A 16,242-nucleotide genomic window follows, 5' to 3' on the forward strand; every position below is an offset into this window, starting at 1 on the left:
AGATACTTCAGGTGCAAACTTTGTTTGATTACACTTAGATTAAGGATTAAACTAAATTTATTATAGTCTAATCAAGTGAAAAAAAAAAAAACTTCCAATAAATTAATTATGTCTCCACCTATACACAAATGACAACCATCCAAAGACTCATAAAAAATGTCACTTCCTGGCTGGCAGATGTGACCAACAAACTAAAACCTTACAATTCCAGACCATTCCCATAATTACATATTCCCCAAAATCCATAAAAAGGATGTACCACTATGTCCAATTATTATTATTATTATTATTATAAGACACCTCCAGAAAGTCCAAAGACTCATCGAGGGAGGGCAACCGCTCTACAACTCTGTCTCCACTAAATCCACTAATGCCGTCTACCACCGACCACCACCACTAGTATTTCCACAGACAATCACAAACATCGATGCCCACGGCGGGATTCGAACCCACAGCCTTTTGGCTGGAGAGCAGATACGCTCACCACTCGGCCAGCCTGACTGGCCGAGTAGTTAGACACACACACACACCTACAAACTAGCCAAACATTTAGCCAAATGTACTTTCTCATACTACTGGCAATACCTCTTCACATTAAAAAAAAAAAAAAAAAAAAAAAAAAAAAAAAAAAAAAAAAAGCTCATTTTAAGTCCATTATACAAGACCTCACCCACCCTCCCTCCCTCAACAGTGACCTAATGGTCAGTTGGGCTATTGGCAACTCGTATAGGTAAAAAGAGACCTCCATTGCTTCCACCTTGGTATCACTACCTCTGGCTCCGGCTCCCACTGGCAAGACCTCAATAAAAGTTGAAACCAGTCTAGGTGGTGGCCCTTCCCTTAATGTATAGCATTATACATGTCTGCAAGGAGATGTGCTTTGCATTATGGGAGATACTAAGACAAGGATGATGAGAGACAGAATTTCCTCCAAATATCTCAGCCCTGTTTCAGTTAACTATGAACTTGGTTAATTTTGTTTGGAAAGAAAAATACTACAAACAAATAGAGGGAACAGCTATGGGCTCCTCTCTTTCTCCTCTCTTGGTTAGCTTTTTTATGGAGAAAACAATCTACCCCCCCCCTCAAACCAACTATTTGGCTATGCTATGTGGACGATGTGTTTGCAATTTGGCCACAGCCAACTTCTAAGGATCCAATTCACAACAGTCTGCTCTTCCTAGACACCCTTATTACAAGACAACCAAATGGATCTCTGTCCTTCACCATATACAGAATCCCCCCCCCCCCCCCCCACAGGTAAATACATCCATCAACAATCATATCACTCCTACCCTCCCAACAATACAGCACTACAAAAATCCACCAGGCAAAATTAATTTCTTCAGATAGCTCTGCACTCACAACACAACTCACCCATATAAAACACACCTTTTCAGCCAATGGCTATACTCCCACAGATAAAAAAAAATTCTAACACAACGTACCTACCCCACCCCCTTTTCAAATATAGATTACAGCAAATCTATCACCATCCCTTGTATCTGAAAAGGTGACCAAGATCTTAACACAATCTTGTGACCACTTATAAACCACACAAAACTAGTAACCCTTGTCTTCTCCCACAAAGACCAATTGTAACCCTTGGATTTACCTAGAGTGTACCAGGTACCCATATCTACAACTGTTCATAACATAGCCAAAGACAGGACAGCCAATATCCATATATTAGAATACTAGGACTACATCCAGTTCCATCACTATGACTGCTCAGCATCAGCAGACCTGAACAGTCAGGTTATGACCCTGGATACCCAGCACAGGATCCATTGGAAAAAACCCACCATACTCCACTGAAACAAAATTAAATTTCAGAGGCTTTCCCTCGAAGCTTCTGCAGCTCTGACTAACTATTCCAACCTAAACAAATATGGTTGTACCAAACTACTTCTCATATGGGAAACCCTCATCTGCAGACATTCAGCCCAATGGTCAAGAACACCCAACAAAGACAATAAGGTAGTGTAATTATAGGACTTTAATCCAACCAGTATCTTTCCTCTTGTTCCATCTATGTTACTGAAGTGTGGCTGTGTACTTGTTTGATACGAATGTATTAATTCCTGAAAATACCAATTTAACTTTGTTGAAATATATCTGGCAAAGTAATAATTAAAATTTTTAGTTATTCTTTAGTTTACGTTGTCAATTTCCAGAAACAACAAATGCATAAGCCTAAAAACCAGGTTATCCTCAACTGTATTAAATAGTTTTTTTGTCAGTCCAATAGTGTTTTATCCTAACAAACACACACAACTGCACATAGAAGGATTCGGATGCAACATGTGTGCGCTACTGTTTTGGTTCAAATTCGCCACTGTTGTTCTTCACTTGGGGTGCTTAAGGGTCAAAGCTGTATAACTGAGAGGAGACCACAATATATCCTTTAAAGGAATGTGGAGAACCGACCAGGGCTTCTGACCTTATGTCCAATCCTCACCTTCTCGTGGTGCACCCTGTTGGGTATCTACCTGGATACTGAACGAACGAGGATGAGCTGGTAATTTGGGATTTAGCCGACCAAATTGTATTCTTATTGGCTTAAACCAATATACAATATAATGCTACAACATGAAAAAATTTCATGCCAGCTCGTGCGTCGCCCGGTTAAACAAGGGCCCCCGTTGTTTTTGCCAGTGAACCAGGGCAAACAGAGAAAAGTCAGCTACTCGAACAAATTGGAAAGCACACCCCAACTCAACATCACCAGAGTTAAAGATCGATACTATCAACATAAGAAGCCTGAATGGCAAAGAAATGGAGCTAACTGAGGAATTATATAAGTACCAGATTGACAAAATAGGGGTGACTGAAACAAAAAACACAAAAACTGGTGCGATCTTTCTGAGCAATAAATACAAAATGTTATATTCAGGCAATGACAATCAAGGAAAAGAAGGGGTAGCCATAGTATTCAACACTAAATACGAGGCTAATCTTCTTGAATGGCAGGCAGTCTCAAGTAGAGTGATGTGGGCAAATATCAGAATGGGGAACTGGACAATGAGACTTATTTGTGCCTCTAGTCCAACAGAAGGTTCTACTAAGAAGTGGAGAAATTTTTTGAGGCTCTAGAGAAAGCTACTGACACAATGAAAGAGGAAAAGTTGGTCCTTATTGGGGATCTAAATAGCAGAGTAGGAAGTGATTGTCAAACATTTGTCAGAAAATTTGGAGAAAAGAGCAAACCAAATAATAATGGCAAATAACTTGCATTTCTGCTCAGGACATGGACTGGTTATTACTAACACCATGTTCCAACATAAAAATGTGCACAAATTCACATGGAGAGCAGAGGCCAGGAATAAGAAAAGTCTCATAGATTATGTTATTGCTGATAGTGATGTTTTCTCCTTGGTGGAGGACACCAGAGTGTATAGAGGATTTGAAATTGGAAGTGATCACTATTTAGTCTTGAGCAGGATAAAACTGAATTTGATATTCAAAGAATAACATGTAAGAAAGTTTTAAAACGAATAAAAGTTGCGCAGCTCTCAGATGTGAACTGTAGACTAAAATACAGAAAGATTATTGAAAAGAAAATGAAAGAGTTTGAGAACAAGAATCAAACCTTGGAGATTCAGTGGCAAACTCTGAAGAAAACATTCATTGATTCTGCCAGAGAGGCATGTGGTGAGGTTGTCTGCAAGGATAGAAAAATCAGAACTCCATGGTGGACACAGGAAGTTAAAGAGGCAGTGAAGGAAAAGAAGAAAGCATATCAAAAATTCCTGGCAAATAAGTCAGCCTGTGCTCTTCGAGAATACAGAGACAAATGTAAGAAAGCTAAACACTGTGTAAAACTAGCTAAACAAAAGTCATGGGAAGACTTTGGTAAGAACATGGAAATTAAATATCAAGAAGGTGGTGAGATATTCTGGAGGTTGTTGAAGAAGCTTAGAAATGGAGGAAAGAGTGCTGTAAAAGGAGTTAGAGATGATAAAGGTGACATGAAAACTGGAGAAAAAGATATCCTTGAAGTATGGAGCAATTACTTCAAAAAATTGCTAAATGAAACAAGCAGTGATAACACAGTGGTAAAAAACCTCAACAGGCATACAGTCAGGAATACATATCTATACTTGAAGTAGAAAAAGCCATCAAAACTTGAAATGTGGAAAGGCAGCAGGAGTAGATGATATTTGACCAGAAATGCTGAAGTATGGTGGTATAAAGATTTTACAGTGGCTGCACTGCATAGTTCAGAAGGTCTGGAAAGATGGAAGAATTCCTGAATTGGAGTAGAGCTCTAATAGTACTCATATATAAAAAGGGAAATAAAACTGAATGTGAGAATTACAGAAGTATTTCCCTACTGAGTGTTCCGGGCAAGATTTATGCCAGTATACTTGAGAAACAGTTGAGAAGAATTGTGAAAGAAAAGCTTGGTAAAGAACAAGCTGGATTCAGGCCAAATAGAGGCTGTCAGGATCAGATCTTCACTTTACGACAATTAGTTGAGAAAGCATGGGAATATAACAAAGATCTGTATTTAAGTTTTGTCGATCTGGAAAAGGCATATGACAAGGTGTCAAGAGAGAAGCTATTCAATACACTACAGTTATTATGGTGTCAATGGGGCATTATATCAAGCAATACTTAGTCTTTATTTGAGTTGCAAGTCAGCAGTTAAAATTGAAAGAAGTACAGAAAGATGGTTAAATGTTAAATTTGGTGTGAGACAAGGATGTACATTATCCCCTCTGTTATTCATTATCTATATGGATCACATTATGAAGGAAAGTGGTATTAACACTTTCATTGCCAAGCTTAAAATTGGAATTTCGTGTGGTGGCCAAATTTTTTTATTTTTTTATTTAGTTAGCGACATCCACGCGATAACGCGTGATCGGCCGTTTGGTGAGAACTCGCATCGCGTGATTGGCAATGAACGTGTTAAACATGATATCAGAATTGGAGATGTTAATGACAGCTCTTTGCTTTATGTGGACGATGTTATACTTTTAAATAAATCCACTACAAGTTTGCAAGATTTCCTGACTAAATTGAATAGCTGTTGTAATAGATATGGTATGAAGGTCAGCAATAAAAAGACAATGAAAAATAGGTGGAATCGTAGAAAATGTCAACTGTGTTTTGAATGGGGAACCTGTGGAACAAGTAAAACATTTCAGCTACTTATGCATGGTTTTTAGTGAAGATGGTAAATTAAATATGGAAATAGACAAGAATCAACAAAGCTGGTATAGTAGGAAGTCAATTGAATAAATTCATATGGAATAAGAAAGAAATTAGTCGGAACACTAAATTAGCTGTATACAAGACTGTGTTCAAACCAATTTTAACTTATGGATCTGAGAGCTGGGTCAGAAGTAAAAAACTTGACCAAAGACTGCAGATATGAGAGTCGTGGGAAATATTAGGGGCGTGAACAGATGGTATCAATGGCAACATCATATTAAAAATGAGGATATTAGGAAAATACTTAACATTGTCAGCATCCAGGAATGCGTTAGCAGAGCTAATCTCAGGTGGAATGGTCACTTGAACAGAATGGGCGAGGAAAGATTAGCAAAACAAGTGTTCACTGCCAGGTTGGCAGGAAAACAACCCAGAGGAAGACCAAGATATAGGTGGATTGATACAGTACAAAGTGCCTTAGACGATAGAAATATAAGATCTAATAATGTTGGAGTCTTGACAAGTTACAGACTGATTTGGAGGAAAATTGTAGATAGGAAATTAGTAATGATGTAAATTTTTCATGTAGTACTATCATATCCTATACACCCCTTGAAGGTACATGGCAGGAATTTGATGATGTTCTTCACTTTACATTGATATTGCTGTCTCATGAGATCTAGGACGAGATATTTGCAATAAATAATTTTTACTATGATATACATGTGATTTTATAGTTACTTCATTTATAAAGCATAGTTAAGTAACAAATGTTTCCCATTCCTCCCTTCACTTCTTTGATATACAAGATACTACCCCAAAAGTCTGGAGAATATGAATAGTGTGCACAAACTGGTTGCAGTACTGCCTTCTCCCAGCATAAGGGGTGAGCAGTAGTACCCTTCGTGAATCAGTATGCCAACCGCTGATAAGTTGAGAGGCTGTGTTCTTGGATTATGTGCATTTTTGTAGTATCGTGTTTTAGTGATTTGGCAATATTCTTCTCCAACTGAAATGGCAGATTTAAAAGAGCAAAGAATCTGCATTAAATTTTGCTTCAAATTCACCACATGCTTAAGTAAGCAGTTGGTGATAATGCTATGAGTCAAAGCAAAACATTTTTGTGGTACAAATGCTTCAAGGGACAAACATCTATCGATGATGACAATGACAAGCATTCTGGAAGACTGTCAACATGCACAACCTGGAAAATACTGCAAAAGTTCATGAGGCTATCCTTGCAGATTGTAGGACTGCTGTCCTTTGATCTCACATTACTTCATTTGACAGTTACTGGCTTTAAAAAAAAAAAAATCCAATTCCTATTTCCCCTATTCACCTGACCTTGCTCCCTATGATTTCTTCCTGTTTCTCAATAATTCAATTCCAGCTGTAAATGTTGTTTTGACATGATTGAGGAGATCTGGGCAGAACTGCAAGAGGTGCTTAACATGTCACACTTAAGGACTTCCAGGGTGCATGGAATCATGGAAAAACTCTTGGGATCACTATATACATGCCTAAGGGGACTACTTTTGAAGGAGATGATGGAAACTAGGAGTTAAGAGTAAGTAATTTTTCTTTTATGGTTAAATTCCCAAAACTTTTGATAGCACCTTGTAAACTCTGAATGATGTGCAAAACATACCAGTAGTAATTCATAAACCTTGAATGATGGATAGGTTCTAACCATTACGAGGTATTATCTCTTGCAGAAGTATATACAGCATGTGATCCAAAATCAAGCTTTAAGTGACGTGAAGGATACAGACAATAGAGTCGATTGATCATTCTGCAGAAGATATTCAATAATTGCTTGAACTTTTCTCTTAGTTGACAGATGTAGACAAGGAATAAGCACCCTCTGAAAAATGAGCCCTAATAAATTGGCTTCAGTTGCTACTGGATAACAGTTGCAATAATAGTTGAATAATAGTTGAATTCCCATCCCAAACTCTGGGTATTCGTGAAGATTGCATTTTTAGCAAAAGTGTACATAGAAAATTTTTTTCTACTGAAAATCTGAAACCATTACTAAGAGCCTATAAATATACATGATCAATTTGCTTGCGACTGCCTTTCAGTGAACCCCCATGTTACTAACAAAATTGTAAAGTCATCAACATACAGAGCACTGCTTACTGTGGGCAGAAGTTGTTCTGTGATTGAGTTTACTTTGACAAAAAAAGACATATAACAAAAGACAGACTGGGATCACCTTTGCCGCATGCTTTTTTTGTTAAGACAGAACCATGGGGAACATTTCTCTTGGCAGTATGGCCAAAATAATGTTCTTTTGCAAGAAAAGCTTTCTAATAAAAAAATGGAGGATGCCCTCCAATGCATATCTAGATTATAGTAGTCTTCTCAGGGACTAGGTTATAAGCATTTTGCACATCAAAGATTGAAATCAGATGTTTATATTTCAAGAGTGCATCTCTGACAGATGTTTCTAAAAGAAACATATTCAGGAGTTGTCAATTGTTATCTACTAAAGCCACAATGAGTGATGAAAAAAAGTTAGACATTATTGTTTCTTCAAGATCTCACAAAGACAGATTGTTACAACGACAGGCTACTGGCTTTGGGAAGGCAACAAAAACTGTCTTATGCTACAAATCCAGAAACTGTTTCTTGGTGCATATTCTGTTGTATAGTAAGAGAAATAGATCCACAGAAGATGGTAAAGGATGTTTTATATCAAAATGGATGTCATCATATCCTACAGCACTGCCATGGGTAAGCATAAAAGTGCTCTTTTCAGTTCTTCCTTCACAATTAGTTCTAGTTCATTTGTAGAAAAGTGAAGCTGCTGTCTCTCTTCTTGTTCTTTCAATAAAAAATTCAGAAAGAATGAAACTGGTGCTGAGATTCTAGAAAAGCTTTCTCCTTATGTGATTGAAATTACATTATAGTTTCTGATTTTATCACATACCAGTTTAGATTATGATTAAGAAATAATATAAACAGAATCCAAGATTGTGAATCCCATTAAACACAAGATATGATGTAGTATGGTATCTCCAAAATATAACCCATGCTCCATCTTCACTTTTTTTTTTTTTTTTTTAGCAATATGGTGCCCAGCTATCCACCACTGTTTTGGATGGAGTGAAAATTAAGATGATGCTGAATACATTTGTTATGATGAGCATCACTGATGGTTAACTGTCGGTATTCTATTTTCATAATCACTTTTCCATCACAGGAATTATGTTCCCATCATACACTCCCAGTCTATGAAGAACACAGATTATATACTCGAAAGCAAGCAATTCCATATTTATACAGGGTGTCCCAAAATTCATGCAAGAAGTAATTTTGATAGAAAACACAGGTTTTTAATTAAAAATAGTAATTTCTTATTGATTCATAAAGTATACAGTATAAGGTTATACTGTATACTTTATGAATTATACAGTTAACTCTTTTGTCGAAATTTTCTATGACCGTTTTGCATAAATGTGGCTGAATTTCATTGATACAGAGCTCAATTTCCTCCTTCAAGGCGTGGTTGGTCGTGGGCTTGTTGACATAAACCTTAGACTTCAAAAAACCTCAAAGAAAAAAGTCTAACGCCGTTAAGTCACATGATCGGGGCGGACAATTCTGATCACCAAAATGGGAAATTACACGACCAGGAAATGACTCATGCAGTAATTGAATTGTTTCTCGGGCTGTATGGCATATGGCACCATCCTGTTGAAACCACATGTCGTCCACATCCATATCTTGCAATTTAGGCACAAAAAACTGGATTATCATGTCGCGATAGCGAGCACCATTAACTGTTATTGCCACCAGCCCAAAATCTGCACCAAACAGGGACATGTTGTGGATGCATTTGTTTCTCAACAATCACTCGTGGATTTTCTGAACCCCAAATGCGACAATTTTGCCTATTAACGAAGCCATCAAGATGAAAATGAGCCTCATCGCTGAAGATGATTTTGTTTGAAAAATAAGCATCCACTTGTTGTTGTTCCATAATCCATTCAACGAACTCTCTTCGCTGTGTGTGGGCAGTAGGCTTCAGTTCTTGAGTCAATTGAACTTTGTAAGCATAAAGATGCAAATCTTTCATGAGAATACGCTGTACAGAGCTTCTCGAAATGCCCAATTCAAGACCACAGTGCCGAATTGATGTTCCTGGACTCTCAGCAACACTCTCACGAACTGCTTCGATGTTTTCTGTTGAACGACTTCTTGAAAGACGGCCAGAGTGTATAAGATCAGTAATTAATCCAGTTTCCTTGAATTTTTTAATTAATCTTTTCACAGTTGATGAAGTTAAATCACTATTCCGACCATATTTTGTACGAAAATTGCAAACTGTAACTGCCAAACCTTCATTATTTTTAAAATATTGCTCAACAATGAAAATGCGTTGTTCTTTTGTGTAGCGCTCCATTTTTAATAACCCTGAACTGTCAGCTGTCACGCTGTCTTTTTTTTTCTCGTTGGCAACACCTTACCGCACAAATGGCGCTAAATTTAAATCTTGCGTGAATTTTGGGACACCCTGTATATGTGTGTGTGTTCTTTTCGATATCCCCCCCCCCAAGCCCAAGCATTAGACAAAGTGGTTGAGTTTGTTGCTTTGGTGAATAGATTGTGGCCTGAAATTGTTGGCATAAGTAAAACTTGGCTCTCAAAGTTAGATCTTGTAACCAGAATCAAGCATAAAGGATATGGTATTTTTAGAAATGACTGAAAAGATAGGATGATTTGAGTCCAGTTAAGTAGAAACACATGAAAGCAATAATGAAAACCTTGCAGCAATGTGAAGCACTGAGTTTGAAGCTATATGGTGTGAAGTGAGGATGAAATACATGGTGGGATGTTGCTACAGACCTGAAGGTTCTTAGTTGCTGGAGAAGAAATGCACCAGATGAGTACTAAATGAATAATTATTATGGATAACTTAAATTATCCAAATCTTCAGTGGGCAGCAGAGAAAACCCATGATAAAAAAAAAGAGAATTTATTGAACTGTTGTGTGACAACTTTCTCAAGCAGAATGTGAAAGTAACAACTTGAGGAACAAAGAGTGCTAGATCTGATTATTATAGCATCAGAAGGTATCTAGTTAAGGATGTGACTACTTTGCTATTAGTTGGTGACAGTGATCATGCACATTAATCTCAGAAGTAAAACCATATGGATGTTCTTCCATTCAGGATAGGTTATGCTGAACTATAAATCTGGAAGTTATGATCAACTCAAAAGAATACTGTCTTTGATCCCATGACATCAGTTATTGAATTCAATGACTTCCCATAGTTTTGAAAGGATGCTTAAATGATGTGGTATCTGAATGTTTCTAGAATTTGAGAACAAATAGAATGGGATTCAAATGGATGTGCATTCTCATTAAACAAGAGATCCATAGGAAGACGATGATGTGGAGGGAATATCATGATAATAAGAGCAAGAGGAGTTCTGAAATATATGAATCTCAAGGGCAGAAAAGTTGAGTATTGTACAGATTGTAAATTGGAGTATGAAAAGAAACTGGCTACAGGCTAAAGGCAAACTAAAAGAATTTTATCATTATGATGCAAGTAAAAGAGAGAGAGAATGACTGTGGAAGAATAACTTTACTGAATGTGAGCAGTATCCTAGTATCAGAAGCAGATGAGATAGTTCAAATAATGAGTGCTGACTTCACCAAGATCTATCAACTTGGTTTATGTAAAATAGTGCACAGTGCTACCACTGCAATGAATGAAGAGATCGAGTTGCATGAGGAGCTCTAGAGCTATTGCATAACCTGGATAAGAATTTGGCAATTGGGACAGATGGGATATCAGCATGTGTGCTAAAGGAATGTTCGTTAAAACTGGCTACATCCTTGACATGTTTGTATAATTTGATTCTTAGCTCAGGAAAGATTCCACAGTAATGGAAAGAATGTATGATAATCCCATTGCACAAGGGTGGTGCAAAGACTGATTGTATAACTATTGACCGATCAGTATCTCTGGAGTACTGTAAAGATTTTAGAGAAGTTGATAAGGACTTGCATAAAGAAACAGGTGAACAAAGAAGATATACTTTGCAAGGAACAGTATGGGGTTTACTAAACAGAAGTCATGTCTGAGCAACTTGCTCATATTTTATAATCATGTTATGGTTGAGTCAGACAAAGGAAATGGATACACTATAATACCCTTGGACTTTGCCAAGGCATTTGACAGGATACCACATGAAAGGTTGTTACATAGACTAGAGAATAAAGGACTGGAATATAAACTTAGTTTGGATAAGTGGGTGGCTGATGGACAGGTATCAGAAGGTGGGGAACGCAAATTTGCCAGATTTAAGGTGACTAGTAGTGTGTACCATGAATTAGTCTTTGGACCACTGTTGTTTAATGTATACATAAATAATATTGGAAAGGGACTGACAGGAGATCTTCAGTTGTTTGCTGAGGATGCAAAAGTTAGGAAGGACAATCAGAGATGCTACTGATATACAGCATTTATAAGATGATTTGAATAGGCTGGAAGTGAGCAAATCGTAATGGCTATCAGTTCAGCGTAAGTGTAAAGTTATGCACTTTGGTGTAATGTGATATCCAACAGCATATTATATTAAATGGATAAGAATCCTATATTTTTATATAGCCAGTAAGTGAAACTCAAGATCGATAACTACGATCTATGAGTTTCAATGCCGAAGAACTATCGGCGAAGGCAATTCGAAGCAAAGGTGGAGCAAGCTCCCTCACTATTCTTGATATTCTCTCATAATGTAAGACACAGCTCCTAGGAGATGTAATACTGTCATTACATTATGAGGGGAGGTCACTACCCAGACCGGTTTCAACCCTTTTTGAGGTCTCATCAGTGAGTAGGTAGACCTAGAAAATATCAAAACTTAGTGAAAAGAACTTACATACCTTCACTATACGAATGCCATAAAGGTGTGCTTGTATTATGTAATTAGAATAAAAAGCCGAAAGGCTAGTTTTCTGGCAATTGAATAGATATTAAATGGATAAGAATCCTATATAAAAATATAGGATTCTTATCCATTTAATATCTATTCAATTGCCAGAAAACTAGCCTTTTGGCTTTTTATTCTAATTAGCATATTATATTGGTGAGATTATGCTTGGAGTAGCTGATGAGGCTAGAGATCTTGGAGTTATGGCAGACAGAAAGCTGAAGTTCAAAGGTCACATAACAAAAATTGCAAATACAACTCAGAGGATAATTGCGATGTTGAAATTAACACTGACATGTAAGGATAGAGCAGTTATTTTGCCTCTTTACAAGGGTTTGATGCAATCTCATCTGGATTACTATGCACAGATTTTCTATCCTGGGTTCCAAAGGATAAAAAAGCTGTTTAAAGGCTGCAAAAGAAGAACAAAAATGACATCAGGATTATGGAATATAGATTACAAGGACAGATTGAGAGTATGTGGACTGCAGACACTGGTAGACAGAAGAAAGAGGGGGAGATATGATAGACATCTATAAACTTGAGAGGGTATTGTGTAGGATATCAGTTGATAAAATTTTTCATTATATGAAGGTCGGGAGAGAGGACAAAATGGCATCAATTGAAGTTAAGTTTCTGTGCAATTAAGAAATAACGTACACGCTTGATTTTGCTGTCATAGAACAGCGAATGAGTGAGTGGAACAATTTGTCTGTTGAATAAGTGAGTGCATCTAGTGTAAATGAGTTTAAGGTATGGCAGCTGGTGTGGATGATGCATGGCCCGCCCTTGATGAGTTCTTAACTACCTAGACGTCGAATAATCATAATAATAAATAGTCACCCAAAATAGTGCAGGTAGAGTTTCAATACCAGTTTATCAAGATCAGTCTAACTCAGAATTAAGTGGCATATGAAAGAAAATATTGTAACAAGTAACCCCCACTGAGAGGATGACTACAGATTCCAGAGTAGCATTAAGTTGGATATGTTGAAAAGCGGATATGGACTTTTCAACATTTCCGAAATAACATTTTTCTGGAATCTAGTCATCCTCTATGAGCAGGTCCACATCCAGTTCTGTTCTCAAAATAATACTGAAATGTCTTAAAGTAGGACTCCTCACTGGGTTTTAAATACATCTCCTACAGATATCTCGAAAACAGAGACCGGCTGTTTCTGCAGAAAAACCTCATCATCAAGTTCCTGACATTTACCCTAAAGGGGTGTACAGGATATGATAGTACTACATGAAAATTTACATCATTAAAAACTTCTTATCTACAATTTTCCTCCAAATCAATCTGTTACCTGTCAAAGCTTCAACATTGTCAAATCCTATATTTCTATCTTCACTTTTTACCGTATCAATACACCTATATCTTGGTCTTCTTCTGGGTCTTTTTCCTGCCAACCTGGCAGAGAACACTTGTTTTGCTAATCTTTCCTCAACCATTCTATTTAAGTGACCATACCATCTGAGATTAGCTCTGATAACACATTCATAGATGCCAATAATGTCAAGTTCTTTCTTAATATCCTCGTTTTTAATATGATATTGCCATTGATGCCATCTGTTCACACCCCTAATCTTTTCAGGACTCTCAATATCTGCGGTCTCTAGTCTATCGTCAAGTGTTTTACTTCTGATCCAGCTCTCAGATCCATAAGTTAAAACTGGTTTGAACACTGTCTTGCATACAGCTAATTTAGTGTTTTGAGTAATTTCTCTCTTATTCCATATAAATTTATTCAGTTGATTTCCTACCATACCAGCTTTGTTGATCCTGTTGTCCATTTCCACATTTAATTTACCATCTTTACTAAAAATTGTGCCTAAGTAGCTGAAATGTTTTACATGTTCTATAGGTTTTCCATTCACAATGCACTTGATATTTTCAATGCTTCCCTATTTTCATTGTCTTTGTCTTGTTATTGCTGACCTTCATACCATATCTATTACAACAGTTATTCAATTTAGTCAGGGAATCTGGTGGACTTCTAGCGGATTTATTTAAAAATATAACATCATCCGCATAAAGCAATGAGCTGACATTAACATTTCCAATTTTGATATCAGATTTAATAACACTTTCCTTCATAATGTGATCCATATAGATAATGAAGACCAGAGGGGATAATGTACATCCTTGTCTGACCAGAATAACATTAAACCATCTTCCTGTACTTCCTTCAATTCTAACTACTGACTTACAACTCAAATAAAGACTAAGTATTGCTTGATATAATGCCCCACTGACCCCACACAACTGTAGCATTTTGAATAGCTTCACTCTTGGTACCTTGTCATATGCTTTTTCAGATCTACAAAACTTAAAGTACAGATTTTTGTTATATTCCCATGCTTTCTCGCCTATTTGTTGTAAAGTGAAGATCTTATCCTGACAGCCTCTATTTGGGCTGAAACCAGCTTGTTCTCCCACAATTCTTCTCAATCGTTTCTCAAGTATACTGGCATAAATCTACCAGGAACACTGCGTAGAGAAACATTCAGTTTTATTTCCCTTTTTATATATGGATGCTATGAGAGCTCTACTCCAATCATCGGGAATTTGTCCCTCTGTCCAGGCTTTCTGAACTATGCAGTGCAGCCACTGTAAGACTCTTATACCACCATACATCAGCATTTCTGGTCGAATATCATCTATTCCTGCTTAGCCTTTCCACATTTGAAGCCTTTGATGGCTTTTTCTACTTCAAGTATGAATATATGAATTACAGACTGCATGCCTGGTCACTGTTTTTTTACCACTGTGCTGTCATCACTGCTTGTTCCATTTAGCAGTTTTTCAAAGTAATTACTCCATACTTCAAGGATATCTTTTTCTCCCATTTTCATGTCACCTTTATCATCTCTAACTCCTTTTACAGCACTCTTTCCTCCATTACTAAGCTTCTTCAACAACCTCCAGAATATTTTGCCACCCTCTTGATAATTATTTTCTATATTCTTACCAAAGTCATCCCATGACTTTTATTTAGCTAGTTTTACACAGTGTTTAGCATTCTTGCATTTGTCTCTGTATTCGTTAAGAGCACAAGCTGACTTATTTGACAGGAACTTTTGATTTGCTTTCTTCTTTTACTTCACTGGCTCTTTAACTTCCTGTGTCACCATGGAGTTCTAATTTTTCTATCCTTGCAGACAACTTCACCATATGCCTCTCTCTACCTGAATCAATCAGGGCTTTCTTCAAGGCTTGCCACCGAATCTCCAAGGTTTGATTCCTGTTCTCAAACTCTTTCATTTTTCCTTCAATAATCTTTGTGTATTTTAGTCTACAGCTCACAACTGAGAGCTGCTCAACTTTTATTCGCTTTAAAACTTTCTTACATGTTATTCTTTTCAATATGAAATTCAATTTTATCCTGCTCAAGACTAAATAGTGATCACTTCCAATTTCAAATCCTCTGTACACTCTGGTGTTCTGCACCAGGGAGAAAACATCACTATCAACAATAACATAGTCAATGAAACTTTTCTTATTCCTTGCCTCTTCTCTCCATGTGAATTTGTGCACATTTTTATGTTGGAACATGGTATTAGTAATAACCAATCCATGTCCTGAGCAGGAATTCAACAGATATTTGCCATTATTATTAGCGTTGCTCTTTTCTCCAAATATTCCCAAAATATTTTTGTATGTCTCACAATCATTTCCTACTCTGCTATTTAGATCCCCAACAAGGACCAACTTTTCCTTTTTAATTGTGTCAGTTGCTTTTTCTAAAGCCTCAAAAAATTCTTCCACTTCTACCTTAGTAGAAGTGGAGGAATTTTTTGAGGTTCTCTGGAACCAACCATAGGCACAAATAAGTCTCATTGTCCAGTTCCCCATTCTCATATTTACCCACATTACTCTACTTGAGACTGCCTGCCATTCAAGAAGATTAGCCTTGTATTTTGTGTTGAATACTATGGCTACTCCTTCTTTTCCTTGCATTTTGTATTGCTGAAGATCTCACCAGTTTTTGCCTTTTTGTTTCAGTTACCCTTATTATATTGATCTGGTACTTATCCAATTCCTCAGCTAGCTCCATTTCTTTGTCATTCAGGCTTCTTATGTTGATAGTACCAATCTTGAACTCTGATGTTATTGAGTTTGGG

At 37.0% G+C, this 16,242-nt stretch overlaps 1 protein-coding gene across 5 annotated transcripts in view; it reads right to left on the reverse strand.

Moving 5' to 3' along the window:
• Positions 1-16,242, reverse strand: part of LOC150104886 (uncharacterized) — a 695,785-nt gene that overhangs the window by 156,496 nt on the left and 523,047 nt on the right. The window lies entirely within an intron of this gene.

The sequence above is a fragment of the Typopeltis vanoorti genome, chromosome 7, assembly GCF_054136105.1.
Source record: "Typopeltis vanoorti isolate ZY-2024b chromosome 7, IOZ_Tvanoo_1.0, whole genome shotgun sequence".
Lineage (NCBI taxonomy): Eukaryota > Metazoa > Arthropoda > Arachnida > Uropygi > Thelyphonidae > Typopeltis > Typopeltis vanoorti.